General features: G+C 36.6%; 1 protein-coding gene across 1 annotated transcript in view; it reads left to right on the top strand.

Annotated features, from left to right (window-relative positions):
• Positions 1-10,328: 10,328 nt before the first annotated feature.
• The window catches only part of LOC121421546 (nuclear receptor subfamily 1 group D member 2-like), a 45,464-nt gene continuing 30,340 nt past the window's right edge, over positions 10,329-25,452 (top strand). Inside the window, exons 1-2 of the mRNA XM_041616288.1 lie at positions 10,329-10,489; positions 17,634-17,745. The gene's annotated coding sequence lies outside the window, so the exon portion shown is untranslated. The remainder of the gene's footprint in view (positions 10,490-17,633; positions 17,746-25,452) is intronic.

The raw sequence follows: 25,452 nt of genomic DNA, 5'->3' as shown, positions 1-25,452 counted from the left end.
GTGGGGGCGGTCGCCCCCCCCCCAAAACGTCCCAAAAAAAGAAAAAAAGAAGGGAAAAAAGAGAGGAGAAAAGGAAAAGGGAAGGGAGAAAAGGGTAGAAAGGTAGCTTTGTTTTTTTGTTTTCCTTTTTATTCTTTTTTTTCTCAAAAGAGAAACTCCTTCATTCTCGCTCTGTATTTTTATATGAATTTTGCTTCCGCGCTGCGCGCGGTTAAATGACAATATTGAATTTCTCCATTGTTTCCCCCACCCTTTCTCTAACCCTACTTTCCACCTCAGCTATATGTGTTTCTTGCCAGTTAAAGTTCAAATGTATATAGGGCATGGATTTAAAGTAAGGTTAGGCCGAAGTATATGAAGTTATCCTTTTTTTATTGATCACGCAAATTCTGGTCGGGTCGGCTCCGGGCGGGTAAAATCTTTATATCAGTTTCTGCCGTCACCTCCATAAAGTCAACTTCTCCTGCTTTTCAGCTCATTACTAAACAACCATAATTTTGGGGCAAACAGGTTCCTAATTTAAAAAAAGAGGAAGTCGTTTGAATAAAAAAGTATACAATATTTTTTTATCAAATTCTATTAAATTTCATGTCATTTCCCTGCACATTCATTTCCTGTCCTGTTTTGCGACCTCAGTTTTAAATTTTGAATGACACTTACGTTTCTTTGATTCAAAATGAAGTGCTTCAGGATAAGTCAAAGAAATTAGGCATCCTTTTTTATATAATTTCAATAAATCACAGAAGTTTCAACTTTTTGCGCACTATTTTCCTTGTAATGAAGTTCAATAATCGTAGAAAATCAATTGAAATAGAGCCGATGGGGTACAAAATACCTGCATTATTTTGATGAAATGTCCGCCCTTTGAAATTTCAGAGTTTCATTGCTCTGCGCGGGAAGGAATATCTTCCTCCCGACAAATACATTTCTTTTCTTCTGTTTTGCGAGTTAAAGATATGCGCTGTCGCTAAATTGTTTGTAATCAATTCTGATCTTTCCAAGAGAAGTATTCAATGTATCTTTGAGAATACCCTTTCCTCGGGACCATTTCCATGGAAAAAAAATGATAAAATGCTTTAGCTTCCGCGCTTCACGCGGAGTTATTAGTTTGTATTTTAATTTCCTCCATTGTATTCCTTTTTTGTGCGTTCATAATCACTTTGAAAACAAGGTTCAAAATCGTCAACTGAATTGGAGCTGATATAGGTACTAGAGACAAGAGAGATGGCTCCTTTTCATTTTAATTTATGAATCACCAAAAGCTTCGCGCTTCGCGCGGGAGGGGGAAATTCCTCCTCCCTGCACCCACCCCCTAGGGAGCGCGCTTTGCGCGCTCTGTAAGTGTTGGCACGCTTCGCGTGCATTTACCGCCCCCTCCAAAATGAAATCCTGGCTACGCGGTTGAGTGACCCCCCCCCCCCCCGGGCAAAATAGTCCCACGAATACGACAACCTGCTTGAGATAGAGACAGGACGTTAAAGGTCTACGAGATAGACACTACAGAAAGTTGACCCACGTAGACCAAAATTAAGTCCGTGAGACAGCCACGACCGCCCCGCACTGTTAAAACTACACAGCAAAAACTGTGGTGTTAACCGGTGTACATAGAGGACCACACCAGTTATTTTACACCGGTGTTAAATTGGTGGTGTTAGTTTTACACCTATAGGTGTTATTACAACACCTTTTGTTGTTACATTTACACTCTTGGGTGTTATGTTTAATCTCTAGGGTGTAATTTTAAAACCTCAGGGTGTGGTCCTCTATTAACACCAATTGGTGTAAGTTTTAACACCGCAGTTTTTACAGTGTATGGTGTTAAAACTGACGCCAGAAAACTATGGTGTTGGAACTGACACCATTTGGTGTTAGTAGAGGACCCCACCCTGAGTTGTTCAAATTAAACCCTAGAGATTGAACATAACACCAAAGAGTGTAAATGTAACAACCAAAGGCGTTGCAATAACACCTGTAGGTGTTAAACTAACACTGTCAATTTGTTGGTGTGGTCATCTATGTACACCGGATACACCACAATTTTTTGTTGTGGAGGATGTCTCGTAATTTTCAGGTCAGTGTATGTTGGATTACATCAAAATAAGTTTCAGAATCGTGCGTATGGCAAGCCGTTTTAGCATTTAATCCTATTTCTTGATATCAAGAATTAGCATTGCTTAACTACACAAAACCATTTCTTGATATCAAGAAATGAATTCTTGATATCAAGAAAATAGGATTAAATGCTAAAACGGCTTGCCATACGTGCGAGTACGTGCAGTTTAATTGAGATAAACTTTTTGAATACCTATTTGTATCGCTTAGTTTTCGAAATTCTACTTTTGATTTATCTTATTTATCAATGAATCCGCACCTGATTACAACAAGTCTCTTATACACCACCACTATCAACCTGCACGCACACTGCGATCATCTCAATCTAGTCTCTTACATATTCCACTCAGAGGCGTCGATCCTGGGGGGGGGGCAGGTGGGGGGCGATCGCCCCACCAATGAAAATATTTGGGGGCAAACATATCATTTTGCCCCCCAATAATTCCGGATATGCATAAAAAAATCAAGATTGTAATGTTCAGCAAGCGAGATTGAGATACACAACTCGTTCTTTATTTAAAATCGTGCTCAAAATGTCCGCTTTTCAGATTGGAATATAAAAATTTTCAGCTCGCGCTTCGCGCTCGCATCATTTCTGTAGCAAAACCCCATACTTTTCATGATTAAATAGGTGAATGTAAATGTCCCTTTTTCAGTTCTAAGCCTCAAAAGAACTCCTGCATCGATTTGCAATCATCTTTTCTTGGATATATTTCTTGTTCTTTATCAAAAACGTCCATTAAACTGTCATTTTTTTTCAGATTGAAATATCAAAATTTTCAGCTCGCGCTTCGCGCTCGCATCTATTCTTCTTTTAGATACAAATCTTAATCATTGGTACCAAAAATGCTTAGAATATCAAGTTTTCAGGTCAGAATATAAAGAAATTTCAGCCCACTCTCGGCACTCGTACTACTGTGTAGTGAGACATGTATCCTCCTCATGAGTTACTACAAACAGTCCTAAACAGGCACGCTTGTCAGTATACTGTCAGTATACTAAAAAAAATTCAGCTCGCGCTTCGCGCTCGCATTAATTTCTTGGTGAGATACGTGTCTGTGTCTCATGAGTCATAGCTATATATGTGGGGGTGTGAGTGTGTGAGAGGGGGTGTGTTTGTGTGTGTGTGTATGGGTGGGTGGGTGTTTTGTACGATCGAGAGCCTTTGGAACGTTAATGATTTTGCCCCCCCCCCCATCTGAAAAATGGATCGACGCCCCTGATTCCACTATCTAAAAGAATCCTGGGGCGATCGAGCCTTTGCTCATGCCGGAGCAGCCCTAGCTGTGGAATTCACTACCACAGGCATGACAGGAGCTGAAGAACTCAAACTCTGCATCATCCTTCAAGGGCAACCTAAATTTGCATTTCTTAACCAGCAGCCAGGTTTGAAGACAGACATTTTTCCTTACTTTTAGTTTACCCTTTCTTGTACTTTTCTTATAGTTCTCTTTACTTTCATGTTTTGCTCTCTTATAAGCGCCTTGGGCATTAATGGAAAAGACGCTATATAAATCAGATTATTATTATTTCTTTTATTATTATTATTGTTATAATTATTATTATAAAAATTATTATTATCATTATTATCATTATTATCATCATCATCATTATTATTGTTATCAATATTATTTTGTCGTCTTTGAAGGTTGAATTCACATGTATGTCTCGACATCCCTCTATCTGTAGTTTCAACGAGTTCATTATTCCATGCTCTTCGTTCAGTCATTTTCGATCACCGGGCGCGCCGGAACACATGCAGTTTTTTTGGGGCAAAATCCCGAACGGGGCACAATATTTTTGACAGTGTAAGTACCGACGCGATCGAGCGGGAGAGGCTGTGGAACCCCCCCCCCCCCCCAACGGTAAGGACTTTGTTTAAAAATGGAGTATAAAAGTTGGGTTTCTAAGAGCATTCAAAATAAATTTCTTGAGAATTAAACAGTCTTGGAGTTCTTTTTGCTCCTTCTGTTTCCTCCCTTCTGACCCAGACTGGTGTTTCTTCATGATCAGGGTCGCAGTTCCAGCAAATTACGAGCCTTATTGCAAACGAAATTGTTTCAAACCAATGTAATATAGGCCTTTAAAGACTTTAAGATGACAAACATGACCGTACGCAGCGGGGGCCGCCGATCGAGAGGGCAAAATTCACCAAAAGTGTGCACGAAATCCTTCAATTTTATTCTAGAAAATTTTCAAGCTCCCCATCACAAACCCCCTCGCTCTTAAGTTTCTTCGAAAATTTAGGTCTTGCAGCCCCACCCACTCCCGGATTGTTTTTTTTTTTTTTGCAAACGTCCATGAATAAGAAAAGCTGGGATGAACCAGAGAACATAGCTGCCATCTCGATGTGATTAGTAACAGGTATTGGGAAGAAGTTTTGGAATCTAAAATACATAAGTGCTATATCATATGAGCTGAAATAGTATCAGACAAAACGCCTTCCAATCATGCCAATGAAAAGGAATAGAGGAAAATACGGGGCTGTGAAAATATCTTAAGATTTTTTTTTTATAGTAGAGCAGTACTGTAACGCTTATTTTTTTTCTTTTATATTCTTTATTTACATCTTTATTCATATCTCGGATGATATGAGTCCGGTCAAGAAAACACTTTCACAAATGATTTTATTTTTTTCATGTCTAAACATTATCTCAAGTTGCTTTCGAGTGGGATTCACCATTTTCACAAATTATAAATTATAATCCTCTACACATGATTATTCTGCGTGTAATTTTCTGATAACATGTCTATATTGAGTTGAAATGACCTTGGTATTTTCTTTAGGGCACTGACTTGTTAGCACTGTATTAACTCAATTTTTTATTTAGCTGAAAATGAAATAATTGAAACAAGTTTCTCGAGATGTTATGGTTTCTGGGCTTGACAGCTATGACATAGATTCCATATGTTGCTCGAGTAGTGTTCACGCGCGTTTGTGATATCGGGTCCGGTCTGAGCGTTTCTGGGCGACCGCGCGTTTGTCAGACGACACAGCCAGCATCATAGAGTTATAAACCTAATCATTGGTGGACCACTATCAATTTGCCGTTCGCTTTTAGTCTGAAATGTATTCATTGAAAGGTTAAACGTTATCACACTGTACACTCTAAAAATGAAGTGCTAATTCAGCTCTTAAAGAGCGTGTATAGTGACTGCACTTCGGAGTGCAGTCACTATACACGCTCTTTAAGAGCTGAATTAGCACTTCATTTTTGAGAGTGTAATAAGATGAAAAGGGGCTTATCAAAGGTATGTTTCACAGAGGTACTGTTCGTCGAAAGACGAGAGGCTTACTATGATCATGCTATGATAATGTATTTGCCTTCGTTTGCTTTTGTCCTTAAATAATTTATAATTTTTCTACTTTCAGGGGGTACATTGGGGGGGCAAAATCTCCTTTTGCCCCCCCCCAAATTTTATTTGGGGGGGCAAGTGCCCCCCCCCCCTGCCCCCCGCTTCCGGCGCCCTTGTCGATCACATTATATCCATTTTAATGTGGTGAAATGTAATACTACCTACATCATTATGATGTGACTGCACAGCAAAAACTATGGTGTTAACCGGTGTACATAGAGGACCACACCAGTTATTTTACACCGGTGTTAAATTGGTGGTGTTAGTTTTACACCTATAGATGTTATTACAACACCTTTTGTTGCTACATTTACACTCTTTGGTGTTATGTTTAATTTCTAGGGTGTAATTTTAACACCTCAGGGTGTGGTCCTCTATTAACACCAATTGGTGTCAGTTTTAGCACCGCAGTTTTTACAGTGTGCACTTTCTCTCCTTCCACATATCATCAGAATGTCTTTTCTTATTTACCTCTTCACACTTAAAGGTCAAGTCCAACAAAGAAAACATGTTGATTTGCATTAATAGAGAAAAACCAAACTTGCATAACACTGAAAATTGTATCAAAATTGGATGTAAAATAAGAAAGTTATTACACTTGAAAGTTTTGTTTATTATTTTGTTTTGAAAAAAAAACACAGTGATATGCACAGTTCAGTGGCATGCAAATAAGACAGTCGATGGTGTCCGTCATTCACTATTCTTATGTGTTTTGTTGTTTAATTATTATAAAAAAATATTTTTTACAGATTTAACAATAATGACCAACTCGACTGAACTATAGTTTTAAGCAATTCGGATTCCATGTTCAGGGGGGGAATAAATCGTTGTTTCGCTTGACAATGAGGAGAAAATTATAATCAAATACAAAAGAAATATTGAGTAGACGTGATCAGTCTCCTCGTTTGCATACCGACCAGGATGTGAATATAACTGTTTTGTGAAATTAAGCGAAACTTTAAAATGTCATTACTTTCTTATTTTGCATCCGATTTTGATAAAAATTTTCAGTGTATGCTTGTTAGATTTTTCTCTTTTATTCACATCTACATTTTGTTGGAGTGGACTTGTCCTTTAAGAATAAATCTCGATTCCTACACGGATGATTGGTTTTGTTTTTACAAAAGATGATGAAAATGTCTAAGCAAACCGAAAAAAAAATTGATTGATCTCACAGTCCTAAACCATTTGAACCGCATTCCGTATGGTTCGGCACATGAAGACTCTGATAGCGGCTGCCGAGAGATGATAAATTAAATTTGAACATAACAAATTAGTCTGTCACAACTCATAAAGTGCAGAGGTAAATTTGAATTCTAAGTTTATCAGACATACACGTAGTAGTAGCTAAAACTGTAGACGACAGAATTTACTCTCGGGTTGTTTTTTTTCAATGTGGAGACAATGGAAGAGCGAGGATTCGAACTCGCAACCTTACAATGCTCTAACCAAGCACGACCCAGAGGTACAGACTCTATATAGGCCTACTGCGAGGAAAGACGTTTATAAATAGCCACCTAACTTACATTACGAAACATCCTATCAACTTACAGGTCGTGTGGTCCAGTGGTTAGGGCAATGAACTCAATATCGCAAGGTTGTGAGTTCGAATCTGCCATTGTTTCCACTCTGATAAAAAGGCCCGAGAGTGATATCTGTCGTCCATAAGGTCAGCCACTGTGACTGATTAACGTAGACGTAAAATGTTTCATGGGTAATTGGTTTTAAATCAGCTTGGCGTTTACCAGCAAAAAAGCTGTCCTGCCGAGTTCCTACGGGAGTTACCACAAACCGAAACAGAAACTTGTATCTTTTTATGTCAACTCCGTGCAGATAATGCAGGCTTACTAAACATGATTGCTAAATAGATAATCGAACTGATCAATATTAATGGGTGTATATTCTGAAATGTAATCAGAATCTATAAAGCTTTATCAAAAGATAAATAAAGATTTTTTTTTAATTTTAGTATAATATATTAATCATAACGCATGCGCTTTTCGAGACCTATCCGCGGACTAGATCAATACCATCAAATAACTTTATATACAAACTTTAAAACAAACTGAGTTCGCAGAATACGCTCTTGGAGTGTTTTAAAATAACAAGCACCTATTCAGGTTTTTGCACCCCGGGGGCCCGACCTAATTTGCCGCCCCTGTGTACTTTTCGAAATTTCATACAAACTGGTTGACATGGTTAAGGAAGATCTATTTCAGTCAAAATGAATAATGCGAAAGCGAAGCGAGAGATATTTTTGGAGGTATTTCATTTACTTAAGCCAGAAAATTTAACATTCGGAGCAGCTTTTGTAAACATGATCTGGATCGGTATCTTTCTTAACAATTATTGATGCGAGAGCGAAGAGCGAGATGAAAATTTTGGTATTCTAACCTAAAATGTTGACATTCTAAACACTTTTGGCAATCACGAACAGGATGTCCATCTAACTAATCATTCGATGTGAGCTGATTTTTTTTTATATATTCCGATTCAATACTGGATATTCTAAGAACTTTTTAAACAATTTATGTGAGCGTGAAGCGCGAGCTGTATTTTTTCCCGAGCCACTGGCGTAAATCCGGTCCTATTAGTTTATGATACATACCATATTTAAGCTACAGGCCTATAACAATTTCTATATTGTAATGGATTTGTTGTGATATCAATATGCGAGATAGCGAAGCGAGCAAATTTTCAGTACTTGGAAGACAAAATGGTGTAAAAAAACCTCTTTCAATTAGTGTGTAATTATCATTATCACTGGCAATGTTTACATCTACTGTAAATATGTACATTATACTACATCGTTCAGGTAAAAGCCTCTCAAGAATTTTCGATTGTTAAAATGGAGCTGTCATATAAAGAATTACAATTGATACGAACTGTTAACATCAATATGTGAGCGGGCAAATTTTCAGTAGTTGGAAGACAAATTGTGTCGCCCCTCCTTCAACGGGTGCGTAATTACTATATCACGGGCATGGTATATATTGTAAATGCATATATTATATTTCAGTTAAAAGTCTCTCACGATTTTTTCGATAGCTGTATTGAAAATAGACCAGTCATATAAAGAATCAATACGCGAGCGAGTAAATTTCCAATAGATGGAATATAGAATGATGACCAAAATCGTCTCTCAAGGAGTGCATGTAGTTATAGGAGAGATGCAGCGAGTGAGCGTAGTGAGTGAGCCTTGAAAAAAGCTGCTTTACTCGTTTAAAATAATGTGCATATATTAAAGACACAGAGGATTGAAAAGGTAAGTTATCAATAAGTTAAACTTAAGATAGAAAAAAAAAGGAAAACGAAAAATAAACAGTAATTATGCATTAAGCCGTCCATATTTTTTTCAATGAAAAATGATTTGCTCAGTGGTTAAAGATGAGATGAGAATTAAAAAAAAGTTGTATCATGCTAGGATTAAGGGTGCTTTATAAGATGATTATAGGCCTTCACAGGCCATCGTATGAACTTCCATAAGCTTGTAAATAGCACAATGGTGCAAATCAACGAACGTAGAGGGCAGCAACACACGGCAGTGTTGCTGCCCTCTACGTTCGTTGGTGCAAATTAAAATGCCTGTATTGCAGAAAGGAAATATTTTGAATAATCTTTAAGATGATGCAACATTCAAAATTTTGAACAAAATTCGTATTTGAAATATAAGATTATAATTGAATATTTAAAGTGTGTGAGAAACATTGAATGAAAGAAAGAATGAATCTTTATTTCATTTCAATTCCAACAACAACAACAGCATTAAAAGTTAAGGACATGGAACACAAGTAAAAAAAAAATTACAAAATAATATATATACTACATGTACTACAGTATTATGGAACTTTGCAGCTTGGATGAGAATAACTTAATCCATTGTTTAAAACATATAAGAAAAAACAAACAAACTATGAAAAAATAATCCATGCAGAGTAGGCCTATATTACATAACAAGGGGAACAAAAACGAAAAAAATTCAGGCAAACTCTATATACATTATATCAAATGAAATATTAAATAAATCGTCAAACCAATCAACCCACTCTTCTTCAAGTCACTTTAATGAACATAGTTCAATCGAATTTCATTATGTTGTACGCCAAATATTGTGTCTTTTTAAACAAATTCAGTTATCGCTTTTCGAGTCTATGTTAAATTACTCCAGGGCAGTTGAACATTATAGTTTTGTTAAATAATAAATTTGTAGCATTTTAATAATAGGATATGTAGAAATATAATTTTGCTGCAGATTTTTATTTTGATTACGCTGTTTTCAAATCATGCTTTTGTTGTATTATCATTATTTATGTTTCGTATAGAATTTTAGCACTCATGTTCTGTCGGGTTTTTCAGTCGTTTTTTATTTAAATAAAATAATATTTGACAAAAGAAATAAATGTTTTCATTTTTTTTAAGAATAGATTCTTTAACAGGCAATCAAAAAATCTTTCTTTGGATTGGGGTACCAATGTGGAAATTGGGCTAGTCCGAGAGATGATATTTACAAGAAGAAGAAAGAAATAAAACTGTCAAAAGATTAGGCCTAGGTCTAAAGGAATTGTTGGTCTGGAATAAAAAAAAAAAACAGGATTACGATTAAAAAAATGGTTTAGCATTTACATGTATCAACTTCTTTACGAATTTGACATCAATCTCATTGAACCTAGAACTTATTTTTTTTTATATATCTTTTTTTCAGGGTGAACTTCCCCCTTAAGAGAGAATGACATAGATAGTTATTGTACTTCTGAGTGGGTTGATCGCTGAGATGCGATTTTTCTTTCGAATGTCCCCATCTGTTGTCGAAAAGTCGTATAATAAACAAATGAGAGTCGATTGCTTCATTCACATGTGTGCTGAGCGTATGCCTGCATGCCGTGTGTATATATATTTCAGGCACTGTGTAAGGGATGAATTAATGATTTTTTTTCAAGAAGTTGGAAGGTTACTGATGCGATAGTAGTAGACGGAATTTCCAGACTGCTACACTGTCTGTAGGCTTATATTGAATTTGAAGGTACAGTAAGTTTTTTTTAACTTTAATTTGGCTGGATGAGACGATACAAATGATGATCAGTGATCACCATGATCACAGCACGATCAGATAATCATGGCATGCATGTCTAACTAGCGTACATATACATGAACATAATCTACTCATTTTATTTTATGGTGATCATTGTGATGATTAACGACACGTTAGTGGTGGTGGTGGTGATGATGATGACGACGAAGACGATGATAATGACATACATTGAAATGATGAAAAATTGCCATAATCAAGATGATACTGATGATAATGTTAATATTTATGATAATGCCATTTTTATAAAGACAGGATCTGGGGATATATTAAATGTACCTAATCAGTAATTCACTCATTCAATATGAACAAGGTATAACCGACATAGTTCTTACTCCCTATGTGGCATGTATGCTCTGGTGAATACAAAAATGATCCCCAGTTACCAATGAAAAATAAATTGCAACTGTATGGAAATTATGGGGTAATACAAAAGTGATATTTTAATGATTTTTTTTTAATGTGTGCTAGATCTATATATACCGGTATAATTAGTACAATGCGGCATACATCTACATACTGCAGATTCCCAACCTAGAGGCAGAGTGGTTGCAGTGAACAAGTAATAGTTTTTATTGAGCATTCAATGACATGTTTCTATTGTTATTTTTACTGATATGACTGAGAACAACTAGTTTAATATTTTTTTTAGTTCATTATGCCGTGACGTCCGTCGTTTGTCGTCCTTCCACAATTTCAAAAATGCTTCTTCTTCGTCATTTCAAGTGTGATTTCAATTCTGAATACCCCAGCTAGTGCTATCACCAGGGTTCCGTTGCAGAAAGAGTTGCGTTTAAATGCAAGTCAAAAAATCAATCGCAAGTCCCAAATGCGCGCTGTTGATTGGTTGAAAATCAAGTTGCGCAATCGGATTTTCAGAGTTGCGATGGATTGCAACTCTTTCTGCAATGAGCCCCTGGTAATAGCACGTACTAGCTGGGGTATTCAAAACTTCTACACATAATTTCTAAACTCAACAATAAACTCATGATTTATGCATATATTTTTCAAAACTCACAAAAATGCTTCTTATTTATTTGTTGACTGACTTTTGGTCCCATCTGAGAGCCTCGTGAGGTTCACCAATATCAATTCTGTTTCCTCAATTTATGTCACGGTGTCACCAAAATACATCTATCTGGTCAACTTGTCTTGTCAGCACTGCCTGTCTTTATAATAATTACATGTATCTCACATACATGTATACTGTAATACACAGTTTGCAAGAGTCGCTCTGTTGTTGATAATAGCGAAGTGCTGTTGGGAAATGAAGAATGATATTTTATGTTTGTTCCTGGCAGATCAGATCCCTGTTACTATACACTCTATATACAGATCCCTGTTACTATACACTCTAAAATGACTATTCAGTAGTTTGGAAATTCATTTTGAATTGAATGATATAGACTCTACTTAGAGTAAAATATCAGAGTAATATACATGTACAATGGGGGGGGGGGGGGGGGAAGAAAAACTGTTTACTGTTTCATCTTTTATTAAATCAATGTGAAATAAAGCAGAATATATTGATCCAATACAAGAAGAGGGTCCTAAATGTTGTATAATTTTCCTACTCTTTTCCATTCATGTCTTGATCAATTTTTGATAAGAATAATTTTGATTATCCTTTACATTGTGTATATAGTGTTCTAGCGATGCATTAACAACGCATATTTTGGTCTGCATAAATTGCCTGTGCAGTATCGGAGCGTATCCCTAAAAAGGACCAAAATCCGAAGAATATCCCAGCCTCTATAAAATTTGCTATCAAATATGAGAGCATATTTATAGGGCGCTTAATCACAGGCGTTTCTATTAAAGCGTGCTGTGTTCTGTATTTAACTTTACATGGGAGAAGAAAAAAAATTCACTGGGCATAATAACACAAAGTGTGACAAAAATCATTAAGAGAGAAAAAAATACTAATAGATTAAAACTGATGTGCACCTCCAATGACCGACCCACAACTGGGATTCATTGATTAAAGGATAGATGATAATCGATATATTGGATGGCAGGAATACCAGAAATATTCCACTCGTTAGGGCCTATATTCCACTTGTCTGCATTTCGTGGAATATTTCCCCCCCCCACCCCGTAGGGGGCGGCCACTTACATTGACGAGTGGATACCATGCGCGACCAAAAAACACGTAAAAAGGATGTCTTTTTTCAAGATAGGGCACGTTACGTACATAACGGGATAAGGGTGTCAAGAATACAAAAATAATGAATAAAGGGTATCTATTTCGTTAGGAAAGCTACGTGTTTAGGGTCAAATTTGCGTGGATGATAAAAAAATTAAAATGTTTTATAAAGGATGTCCTTTTTTCCCCAACACTACGTGTTTAGAGTCCGATTTGCGCGAGGTATGGCCGTATAATAAAACCAAAGTGAAAAGGTAAATTAGATGACCGACGGACCCGTGACATAACAATAAAATATCGCTGTACTTCTTTAGGGGTTCATTTCACGGAATACTTGCCAAGCAAGTGTATCGTTTTGTTTCCAATACTTGTTAAGGGTAGGGTTTCACACGCCAACTTGTTAAGGGATGCATTTTCAGAATATGGAAAATACGTGTTTAGGGTGCTTTTCGAGACCCCATGGTCGCGCATGGTGTCCACTAGTCAATGGAAGTGGCCCCCTGGATTTTCCCAAACTCTTGGAATATTTCTGGTATTCTATTCTGAGCCATCCAATATGATATGATTGATGAATGAATGAGTTGGCAACTTTCACTCCATAACAGGGGCCGCGGAACGGGGGGGGGGGGGGGGGGGGGGGGGAGGGGGGGCTTCAGGCTTCAGCCCCCCCACTTTTTTTTCCAAAACCGTGTACCAAAATGCAAAAATTACCATACAATTGTGACTTTTTTGCATGGTCAGCCCCCTCACTTTAACAACCGTTCCGCGGCCCCTGCATAAAAGTGTGGTCACTGTGTCACTGTTTCACATGGTAAGAAAATTGTAATTTGAATGATGATTCCAGTGATAAATAGGGCTAATGACCAATATTTAGCATGTGTGAAACCAAACTAGAACATGATCTGAATCACAAACGCTAATCACAGTCACGATTACAATAGCAATCATCATTACAATGATGATTCAAGATTCATGTGTGAGAAGCCCCTTGTGAAACCATGGCTTTCAGAATAGGCCTACTGGGACGTACATGTAGTATGTTCCTTGTATACTTTTATAGCATTTCTCCTTGGCTTGTGTGCTATGTGTTTTCCGTCTTTGTCTCACCTGCATAGCAGAGCGAGGTATAGGCGCCGCTTTTCTCAACGGTGGTGGCGGCGTTGTCAATTTTGAAATCGTAACCTAGCTTTTAGTAAGGTTAAAAATTGTTTTAATATCATCATAATTTAAAGGAAACCAAAACCAAAGATAAAAGCAATCTTATTGGAAAGAGTTAAATAAAGAGGAACAATAGTAAAACAAGTTTCATCAATATTGGTTGTGAAATAGCAAGTTATGGACTTTTAAAAAGTCTTGTACTTTCTATGGGGATCCTCAAATTGGCAAACATGCTTTAAAATGGCTGATTTTGTGGACAACTGTCCATTTGTTTTGCACACAATTTTTCAGATTTTCCCTTATTATCTTTAAAATTGCATATTGCCTCCTGAGCATAACATATATGACATGGGAAAATATAATTCACACCACATACATGTATATGATAAGGTCAGGAGGAGATGATGTGAAATATGTAAAATAAAGGGGAAAATCTGAAAATATGTGTACAAAACAAAGGGAGGGTTGTCCACAAAATCAGCCATTTTAAAGCATGTTTGGCAATTTTATGGATCCCCATAGAAAGTACAAGACTTTTCAAACTTCCATAACTCGCTTTCAAACTTCCTCTCATTTCACTCTTTCAAATAAGATTGATTTTATCTCTGTGGGTTTTGTTTTCCTTGAAGTATAACATATATGGATCCAGTTCATGAAACGTGGACATATGAGGGTAATCAAGTAATCCTGCTTGAGTTTCGGGTCACATGACCAAGGTCAAAGGTCATTTAGGGTCAATTAACTTAGAGCATGTTGGGGGAATCAACATCAAAATCTTAAACAAATGTTTTTTTTTTTTTTAAATGTCGTCAAAACTTTGAAAGTTGTAGACAGTACATTAGTTTCAATGTCAGCACTGCTGCTACAATGTATATTGAATCGCATTATGCGGGCGAGAGCCGCGAGACTGCCAGAGGCATTCCACTTGTTAAAGATAAAGTAGGCCTACCAGTTGTGATAACGATCTCAAAATGAGTTCGAACAGAATCCAATGAAATTACAACCAAAGTGTTTGTATATATATATATATGTGCCAAAATATCTCTGGAATAAATTGCATAATTGCTGAGAAAATTCCATCAAAGGTCTGGTATTTTTCGAAGCAATATTGATACACTCTCCCACATATGCTTTTCTTGGTTAGTGATCATCAGAATTGTCGATTTGGGGCTAAGATTTCAAGATTTTACAAAGATAAGTTCACATTAATGTACCAGATCTAGATGTATGATAATATTTTGACAATTTTCAGACTTGAATTCTCATGAAATAATTGTTTGCCATAACCACTATCTTATACCTTTAATATTAAAAAGTGGAATAACTGAAGTACTGAACTGATCATCATTATGATCACTTCTCTTGAATAGCCTATCATCAGTTCAGTTTACAGTATGCTTTTTGGTTTTGGAGGTTTTTACTTGTATTACTTGTATTTTCTTTCCTGGTCCTTGTTTTTACTATAAATTTCTTCCTTTGAATACCCCCCTGTTATTATTCATGTACTAGTAATTGATTTCCCTCCAAAGTTTTTTGCAATTCAACTGTGATTTTCGGCGTACATCCACCGTATATGTTCATCATGTTTCCTATATTAAAAAAAAAATCAAACTGTCAACTAATGTTACTTTCTCTCCTGCAAAGCAGAGCGAGAATATAGTGCCGCTTTTCTGATGGCGGCATCAACATTGAAATTTTTTTGAATGACATCATAACTTAGAAAGTAGGCCTATATGGACCTAGTTCATGAAATTCGGACGTATATAAAGCATAGTCAAGTATTACTGAACATTCTGCCTTTTAATAGTGTCTGGTCACATGACCAAGTTCAAAGGTCATTTTAGGGTCAATGAACTTTTATAGTCCTTGTTGGGGGAATCGGCATCAACTCTTAACCTAAGGTTAAGTGTTTGAAATGTCATCATAACTTTAATAAAAAGTATAAGTAGTTCATAAAAAATTAGACGTAAGTGTAGTCAAGTATTACTGAACATCTTGCCCAAGTTTCAGGTCACATGAATATAAAGGTTAAATGTCATTTAGGGTCAATGAACTTTGGCCATGTTAGGGTATTTTTTAATTACCATTCTATAGCGTAGGAAGTTTATGGATCTAGTTCATAAAACTTGGACATAGGGGTGATCCAAAGAGGTGGATAAGTTTACGTCTGGGGTAATCAGGTATCGCTGATCATCTTGCACTAAGTCTTTTATCAAGGTCAAATGTCATTTAGAGTCAAATTTAAGTTCAAGTTCATCTTTATTAATCCATATTGGAAATTTCTTTTGTTGATCTTCAAGTCAATAAACATAAAAAAATGCCTCATTAAACATTTAAAACCATAAATAGTAATTTATAAAAATTATATACAGTGAAAGTAAATACCCATTTACTTTATAGCCATAAGTTCATGAATGTAGTATTGTATTAATTTCAAAGTGTGGTGTTTTTGTGAATAAGTAATTGAGTATAAAGCTGCAATGTGATGTTGAGATAATATACCGTACCCTGGCTCCATACTATAAGTTCCCTTTTTTCTACTGGTCCAACCTATTCATGTTAGACCAGAAGATACCCAGTTTTTTCCACTTTTTACTGGTCCAAACCTAAAATTTGCTGGTCCCCAAAATTAAGGATATCATAAAGACTTGTTTTTTTTTTGCTGTCTTTTATCGCTTTTATTGCCCCCTCAAATACTAATAAATGGTAAACACATGCACACACACACAACATTATTCATGAGAACCACAGAGATACCAAGTTCAAAGACCAGCTATATGCGTGAGATTTTCTCTTAATCTGAGTGAGATCACAGACATTGTGTACAATGTATATGGGGATAATGTATATGGGAATAGGCTGTGATAGTTGCGTGAGACAGAGATTTGAGGGGATTTGAAGAGTCCAAAATGCTTGAGTCTCATGCATTATGGTAGCTCTGGAACCATATCTCAATTTTGGAAAACCATTTTTTAAGGTGCCAAAGCCATTTCTAATTATTTACTAAAGAGGAGAAAATATCATTAGTTTGATAAATGTTTTACTGGTCATGTCAGACCAGTACAATATCTGGCTATTTCTGAAAAGTTGCTGGCACTGGTCTGGGACTGTCGGACCAGTGCCAGTGCCGCGCGCTGGTTATACCTAGCCCTAAACCCTATTGCAACCCTAACCCCTATTGCATCCCTAACCCAACATCTTTAATAGACGATATTAAGCCCGGAGCAATTGTCGCAGTGAGCAAATTAATGTTGTGTCACCACTCTATCAGCCACCTTTCTATTCCCAGCTTAAACCATCTTGTTTTGAAAAACCAGAAGTTGGACTTCAATTGATTGTTCAAACATTTAATAGGTAACGCGACCTATTATGATGAATGGTGTGTGCAGTGCCGTTGTCAGCACTCCGAAAATGAACATGATGAGAATAACGCTAGAGATCATGCATGCATAAAACGGGGTTGACCTTAAACTGATCTACATTTTATTACAACTGCTCTCTGTATGCGGCCCGCTCAGTATCAAGGTTATTTGCTTGTGTACATTATGACTGACTTTACAAGTGTGTATCAATTTGTGTGTTTTCTTTTCTGATCAGCATACATCCAGTGTACACACACATGGTGATAGAATAATGTGTTTACAGTGTGTTTGATCAGAGTGCATAGGTTTTTACTATCGCACACCTCTGTTGATCACACACCTCTGTGTTGATGAATGTTCACCAGTAAATAATTCTGACTATTGCACCCAATATTTCACCTATATTTTGCAGTACGTTATAAAAGGATTTTGACCTGAAGAGAGCGATCTGGGGGCTGGATACAACAACAAGCCTCAGTCTGTGTTATTGGACCCTATATTCACCCAGGCCCAGCATGGATTAGGTAAATATTTTCATTTGAGCATTGCCTAGACCTGAATGTGGTTTCAGATTTATCATAAGATGTATTTTGTTATACTTTTAGGCCTATTATTAAACACTGTCCTGATTGAATTGCAAAAAGGCCTAGGCCTTATTTGATTTAAAGATTTTGAATATCATATTTTTTAATCATGCATTTCATGCTTATATACACTGCTATTTTAATGTTTGTTTTAATAATAGTTTGTACCAGGTAGTTCTGGTTTGTACCATCAACTAAAGTAAAGTCCTAAAGCCTTGAATACACTTGGAAGTTGGATCTTTCATCAGTTGGTCTAAGGCTAAAGCTGTACAAATTCTTCTATCGATAAATTATATTTTGCAGTTAAAAGTCGTTGACAGTAGTTGACAATACAAAAATGGTGGATTATACCAATAAAAACAAAACAAGAAGTTACTCAATATTTTCTTAATGTTGACGGATTTAATGGCTTAAGGGTAAAGGAAAGTAGTTGCAGCAACAAAGGTTAAATCCATACTTATTTCTTCTTTATTGTTGGAAATTGAAATCTGAAATTTAAAGGGCCTTCTCCAAAATTAATTTGCCCTATTATTGCCCAGCAGCCAATGTACATTGCTAGATCGACGCTGCTCTTAAAGGGGAAGTTCACCCTGAAGAAAACTTTGTTGTAAAAATAGCAGAAAAAATAGTAAAAAATATTGGTGAAGGTTTGAGGAAAATCCGTTAAAGAGTAAGAAAGTTATTAGAGTTCAAAATTTTGGGTTTGTGACGTCATAAACGAGCAGCTGCCCCATGTGTTATATAATATAAAATGTATATATTTAAAATTTTGTATGGTTCCTGATGACTTAATTTTGTTTTCTTTTCATGATCGGGTGTGAAATGATTTGTCTATTGATATACAAAAGTTACAGTGAAAACCATTTTCAATTTTCTGAGAAAATGACATTTCATTGATTTTTTACCATTCGCTCTGTAGGAATGCTGCTCGCATATGACGTCACAAATCAAATAATTGAAATTCTAATAACTTTTTAATTATTTGATGAATTTTTCTCAAACCTTCGGCAATATTTTTTAAATTATTTTTTCTGCTATTTTTACAATAAACTTTTTGTCAGGGTGAACTTCCCCTTTAACGCCAAGCGGGGTAGCAGCAACTCCCATCTTCTTATCTTTTGTCATGCGGCCAGGGCTTGAACTCCCAACCTCCCGAGTGTGAGACTGGTGCTCTCCAAGGATATTCCAAGGATTTAAATAAATCCAGTGCGGCTGTGTATAGTGACCAGCCAAATTTTGAATTTATTTTAAATCTTAAGTATTAACTTTTAAATATCAAAAGACTTAAACTCAAATCTTTTAGATTTATATTTAAATCAACAATTAAATATAAATTCCAGTTTTGGTAACGATCTCAAAATGACTTTTTACAGAATCGAATATAATGACCACCCAAGTGTCTGTTTGTATGAATAAAAAATATGTGCCAAATGATTCTGGGAGAAATTGTGAAATTGCTGAGAAATAAGCAAAATAAGCGCGGATTCGGTCACTTCCGTCGGGTCTTTATTCCAGCAATAATGATACACTGTCCCACGTGTGCCTATCTGTGTTTGTGATCTTCAGTGTGAACGTTTTTCAGCGTAGATTTCATGTCGTCACAAAGTTCAGTTTGTGTAACTGTACAAGGTCTAGATCTTCGATGATATTCTGACAATTAAGCCTGGTTTTACAGACTTTCTCATGAAACCAGTGTTAATGCAACTACTGGCATTTCTCATTAAGGTTTAAATCTAATATTCAGCTGGTCACTATTCACACTTTTTTCACAGCCGATCTTGATTTATTTTAAATTCTTGGAATATATATATACATGTAGAGTGTACCAACTGCAGCAATTGCACACCGGTCTTCACTGGTATATCTTGATCGGGTTTAATTGGTTACATACATGTACTGTATCTACAGAAACCCAACTCTGTGAAATATTCAAATCTAAAGCTGAAGAATTTCCTCAGTGAAGATCACCAACACGATGAGAACATGTTGGAAAATGTATAATATTGCTCGGGAACGACTAGCCCGTATACCATATTTGTGTTCTTTCTCGATAATATTGAAATTTGAACTAGAATCTTACGGCACATACGCTTAGGTGGTCATTTTATAGGGTACTTGCACAAACTCATTTTCAAATTAAATTGCCACAATTGGCATTTGCATGTATTTAAGTCTTTGCAAGCTGAATTAATTTGGGGGAATGATAATGACAAAATTTTGTTTCCGTGTTATTTTCTTTGAATCAAAATTTCAATTTTGAACCATTGATACTGATGATTTTTATACAAATGTTGTCCAGAACTGTTGCCATTCATCAGCTTCTCAAATATGAAGTTAGAGGAGAAAACTAATTATTACGATTGTTGAATGTGATCGTACGAATGTGCAAAATTGCAACGTTAGCGTGTAAAGGGTTAATGACTTCTGAACATGATATGGCCAAATGCCGAAAATTGATGATAGCAATGCCCATAATTTATGTTTTCATTGTTTATCGTTTTCTGCTGTTGGCACGACACAATCATGGACGATCGTGATCACCACGCGCCACAAAAATTCCACACCACATTAAAAAAACACCACACCACAAAGACACCACACTACCAAAGTACAAAACACCATATGACTTCATAAAAACACAACACAACACGACCACCACAACACAACACACGACACAAAGGAGTTACTCCATGACCACACCACTCCACACCATAACACACTCCACACCTATGGCATGCATCTCTAAAGTTGCATTTGAGTACTAACTGATGCTTCCAGGTCCAGGCGTCACTGAGCGCCATTCAATTTTTGTATGAAAATTGAAATTCCCTTGCAACTCATTTTTACACAGTGAGAAATAAATAAGGAAAATACCTGAATATTCCCAAATATTTATGTTCTTGCTTTTGAATATTCAGCAACCTAAAACTCACCATAGAATCACACTTTTGAAGAACCAATCTGTACAAACTATATTTGCACAATTTATTAATACTTTTTTTGGGGGGGGAGGTCATGAAAATGTGATTTTGTAAAACACAAACATTGAATACTGAGATAGATGCCTTTTTAAAGGCGATACGGGTCACTTAAAAACACCATTCTCACTACCTTCCTAAAACTAGCTTACTGGAAACTAGTTTTGTTGAAACTAGTTTAACTTGTGGTGAGAATGGTCGAAGCGGTCTTGGAGGCGATCTTCCAAACCGGTTCAGAAAACCACCCCGCGATGTAGTTTTCACGATCGCATTGCCTTTGTTAAACTGATTTTAGCATGAGGACACAACCGTTCTTCGGTAAGCAATCTTCACACATTTTGGGCGCGCTACTCCACACGACATGTGTAGAATGCCTATGCTGCGGTTTTGAATTTCGCGCAAAACGTGTCGCCCTACTGAGAACGTTTCCATAGCAACTAGATTGCTTTACGTGAAGTGATTTAGAAAACCACTTTTGTGTGATTAAGTAGGACTGTTAGCAAATAAATCTTCCAAACTGGTTTCCTGAATCGGATTCTGATAGTTTTAGAAAGTGTAATGATAACGCCTCATACAGTACCCCCTTTTATGAATTTGTGAATTCTGAAATAGTCTGCATTATTTGTACAAGTGCAGCTACATATACCGTGTTTACACATTGACTCGGCTCGGGTGTTGAATCCGCGAGCCGGGTTGAACACTGCGAAGAAGGGATCAGAGATTGGTTTATACGTACATATAAAAAGGCGAGTTCAACACGGCTCACGGATCTTGAACGGAAGAAGAATTATGACGTCACAAATTAAACGCAGGAAATTCACCGCCGGAATCGAATCTTGTCCGTGCGAACAACAACAATGCCAAAAGTGAAAGCGCGCGCAGTGACCTGGTCAAGAGAGTTCGACACGGCTTTCTGTTTACACACGAAAAAATTGCCGAGTCTGACTCGGCTCGCGGGTTGAAACCTACGATTTTGGCGGATCAAAAAAGCCGTGTTCGACACGGCTCGCGGATCACACTGATCGCGTTTTTACAGCATAAAATTGCCGTGTTGAGCATGGCTCGCGTGTCGAACCCCCGAGCCGTGTCACTGTGTAAACACGGTATTATTGTAGGAAGTACTTACATGTAGGGTTTATCATGGTTGGTATTAAAGTTGGTGCCCTGTCAGTTCTGTGCTTGTGCTTGGGGTAAAAAACCCTTCCATTTTGTTTTCAAATATATTTGAGAATCCTGTATTCCTGTTCATGATTTAAAAATGAGATTGAATGCATTGAAGGAATTTAACTGAGGCCTATAGGTGATAAACAGAAAAATATATGGTTCAGTCAAGTTGGTCCTAATTTTCAAATCTGTAAAAAATGAAATATTGTATAATTCAAACAATACAAAAACAAAAGAAATAGTGATGGGGTGGACTTGTCCTTTAACTTTGGCCTATAGGTGATGAACAGAAAATTAGACAAGTACAAGCTTTCACGTTAGGAATGTTTTCCATTAAAATTGGTTTTGTCAGAAAGACCAGGGACTCAACTCCCTGGAAAGACGGTCGCTGTAATGGACAAGAGTGTTAGACCACCCGTACTCGTGTCACTCACATATGCGTTCACACCCACTCAATAAAAAAAGAAAAGCCTTGTATTTCCATTTTGCCAGTGTGAAAACAATGTCTATTAGTCCTAGAAAAAATACCCTTCAAAAAGTACAAGTGACTTGTAATTTTTGGGCAGAATGTATTGAAAAATTAAAACATGTTTTTTTGGACTGAATTTATTATTCAAGTTGCATTAGTTGAGCATTCAATTGACACAGTGTCACAGGGAATAATATTCTCTTACATCCCATCGCATCCCATTTTCCAGATCGGCCGTTGGGATTAAAAGTATATTTCCGGTGGAATTTTCTTTGAAGAAAAAAAATAGTAATATTTGTGCCAAATGTATTATATTGTTTGTGATATTATTTTATTATTATTTTAATTTTATTTTATTTATTTTATACGGCAGGGTAGGCCTGTTCAATTCTTAAAACTGCTTTACAAAGGCGCCCTGCAGTTTAAATACATGTCAAGATAACTATTTTTAAAAAACAATCAACGTCAAAAATACAAAATACAAACTATTGAACATCAGAAACAATTATCATCAAAAAAATATATATTTTCAGATATGCTTTTCACACTGCACTTTTTTTAACCCCGTGAAATTGGTGGGGGTAAGGGGGGGGTCTTAGCCCCACCAATTTCCCGGGGTTAAGCTTTAATATAGCCCACTTCGTTTTAGCAAAGTGGGCTAGCACGGTAAATAGTACGGTACTATCTGGCCCTGCAAAAAAGCAGGGTTAGCCGGCTTATTGTGGTGCTAGCACCAGAATTGCGGTGCTAAGAGATGCAGTATGAAAACGAAAAAGGGCTAAGGAAAGTGGGGCTAAGCATAAGCCAATCACAGAAATCGAATTGCACATTAATCATGCTCTGTATGGTATAATCATCAATATTCATGAGCTGAGGGATAGTTTGGGGTTAAGGCATTAACCCCGGCTGCAGCAGATAGTATGGGGTTAAGAAAGACAGTGTGAATGGAAAAAAAAGATAGTATGGGCCCAGGGTTAAGGATAGTCCGGGGTTAAGGTTAGTATCGGGTTAAGGAAATGCAGTGTGAAAAGCATGTTTCATAGAAATATATTAATGTCAAATCTATGATTTATATTACATTTTCTATCATGATATGTCACCACTGAACAAAAAGTGTAATCTGAAGTGTATGTGTTGAGAATCAATTAGCACATGTGTCTATTTTTAATTTGTCTAAACTATGAAGATATTTTGGGGGAAAAATGACATATTTTTCAGCTCCTGATGACAAAGCAATGTGATGAAGGGGCAAGACAATGACAACATACTCATTTTTTTAAATCAAATTCGTCATGATAGAACAAATATTTCATAAGATGCAGTAAATTTTATGATGTTTGGCAAGTGTCAGCTTTTCTTTGAATTTCCTGAGTGTATGTACACTACACAACTGTATATAAACCTTTTTTAGTGTCTTGATTTCACAGTTTACTTCCAATTTTTCCAATGCCAATTGGTCTAATTACCAACTTGTTTAATGACCAATTGGTCCAAGAGTAATGTAGTTATTAGTCCATAAACCATCTGGTCTATAATATTGGACTTAGTGTTTATTGGGCGAAATGAATGAAAATAAAATGGGTATTAATTAGACTAACTGGTTATTAGATGAAATGATGATTGGACCAGAATGGTTATTGGACTAAATTGCTGTTAGAAGAAGTGTTGATTTGATGGACGTAATGGCTTTAGACTAAATGAAGTTAGACCATGTGGTGAGTGGACGAGTTGGCAATTTAACACCCATTTGATTTCACAGATGTTTTTGTGATTGGGCGGGTGTGAATACAGCCAGTCTCTCACTACAGTATATGATTCAAATCTGAACAGCTTCTCGGGGATTTCAAATTAATCTGATGTGACAGTAAGCGAATCCTGGGAGACTAAATTAGCTGATGACAAGCGCTGTCATATTCTTGGTTAGAATGGGGAAAGCATGATGACATTTTTTACATAAATGTGCTTGATTAGGGAATATTGGGGGAATATGGAAATGGAAGGATGATAACTTAATAGAGTCCATTTAATACACATTTACAGGAGGTGAGGAAAGAGGACCCCCCCCCCACCATTCCAATCTCTTTTTTATAATTTCATTCTCTTAGTCTTACAATAGTAGGCCTATGTGTTTGCAAAAAAAATCCCATTTATCGTGTGCAGGGAATAATTTTCCTGGTATTGCATCGCAATTTGCTCCACATTTTTGAAAGACTACGGTACTATGCATTTTTACATAGGACTGTCACAATCACAATCATAGGGTCATTTTTACGTTTTTGTACATATGGTTTTGGAAAAAAGAAGCATTACTCTTAGGCGGATAATTGGAGGATGGGTTTATGAAAGGGGTATTAGTTCTCTTTACTTATATGTTTTGCTCTCTTTATGCGCCTTGAGCATTTAATCAAAATAAAAAAGACGCTACATAATCTATTGCCCGCAACAAAGTTTTGAGCATGTCCAAAAGTTTTATGCATGCAATTGAGACTTGAATGCTCTTCTGCGAGATACTGTCAATGGGGATAATGCAATGCAGACAATGCAATAATAATATATGCTTTTCACACTGCATTTCCTTAACCCCATACTATCCTTAACCCCGGACTATCCTTAACCCCATACTATCTTTTTTTCGATTCACACTGTCTTTCTTAACCCCATACTATCTGCTCAACCGTGGTTAATGCCTTAACCCGGACTATCCCTCAGCTCATGAGCTGAGGGATAGTCCGGGGTTAAGGCATTAACCACGGTTGAGCAGATAGTATGGGGTTAAGAAAGACAGTGTGAATCGAAAAAAAGATAGTATGGGGTTAAGGATAGTCCGGGGTTAAGGATAGTATGGGGTTAAGGAAATGCAGTGTGAAAAGCATATATTATTATTGCATTGTCTGCATTGCATTATCCCCATTGACAGTATCTCGCAGAAGAGCATTCAAGTCTGAATTGCATGCATAAACATTTGGACATGCTCAAAACTTTGTTGCGGGTGAGTTGCGGGCAATAGATTTATACAGCGTCTTTTTTATTTTGATT

This window comes from Lytechinus variegatus, chromosome 9, assembly GCF_018143015.1.
Source record: "Lytechinus variegatus isolate NC3 chromosome 9, Lvar_3.0, whole genome shotgun sequence".
Classification (NCBI taxonomy): domain Eukaryota; kingdom Metazoa; phylum Echinodermata; class Echinoidea; order Temnopleuroida; family Toxopneustidae; genus Lytechinus; species Lytechinus variegatus.
This window is presented reverse-complemented; position numbering and strand designations above follow the sequence as displayed.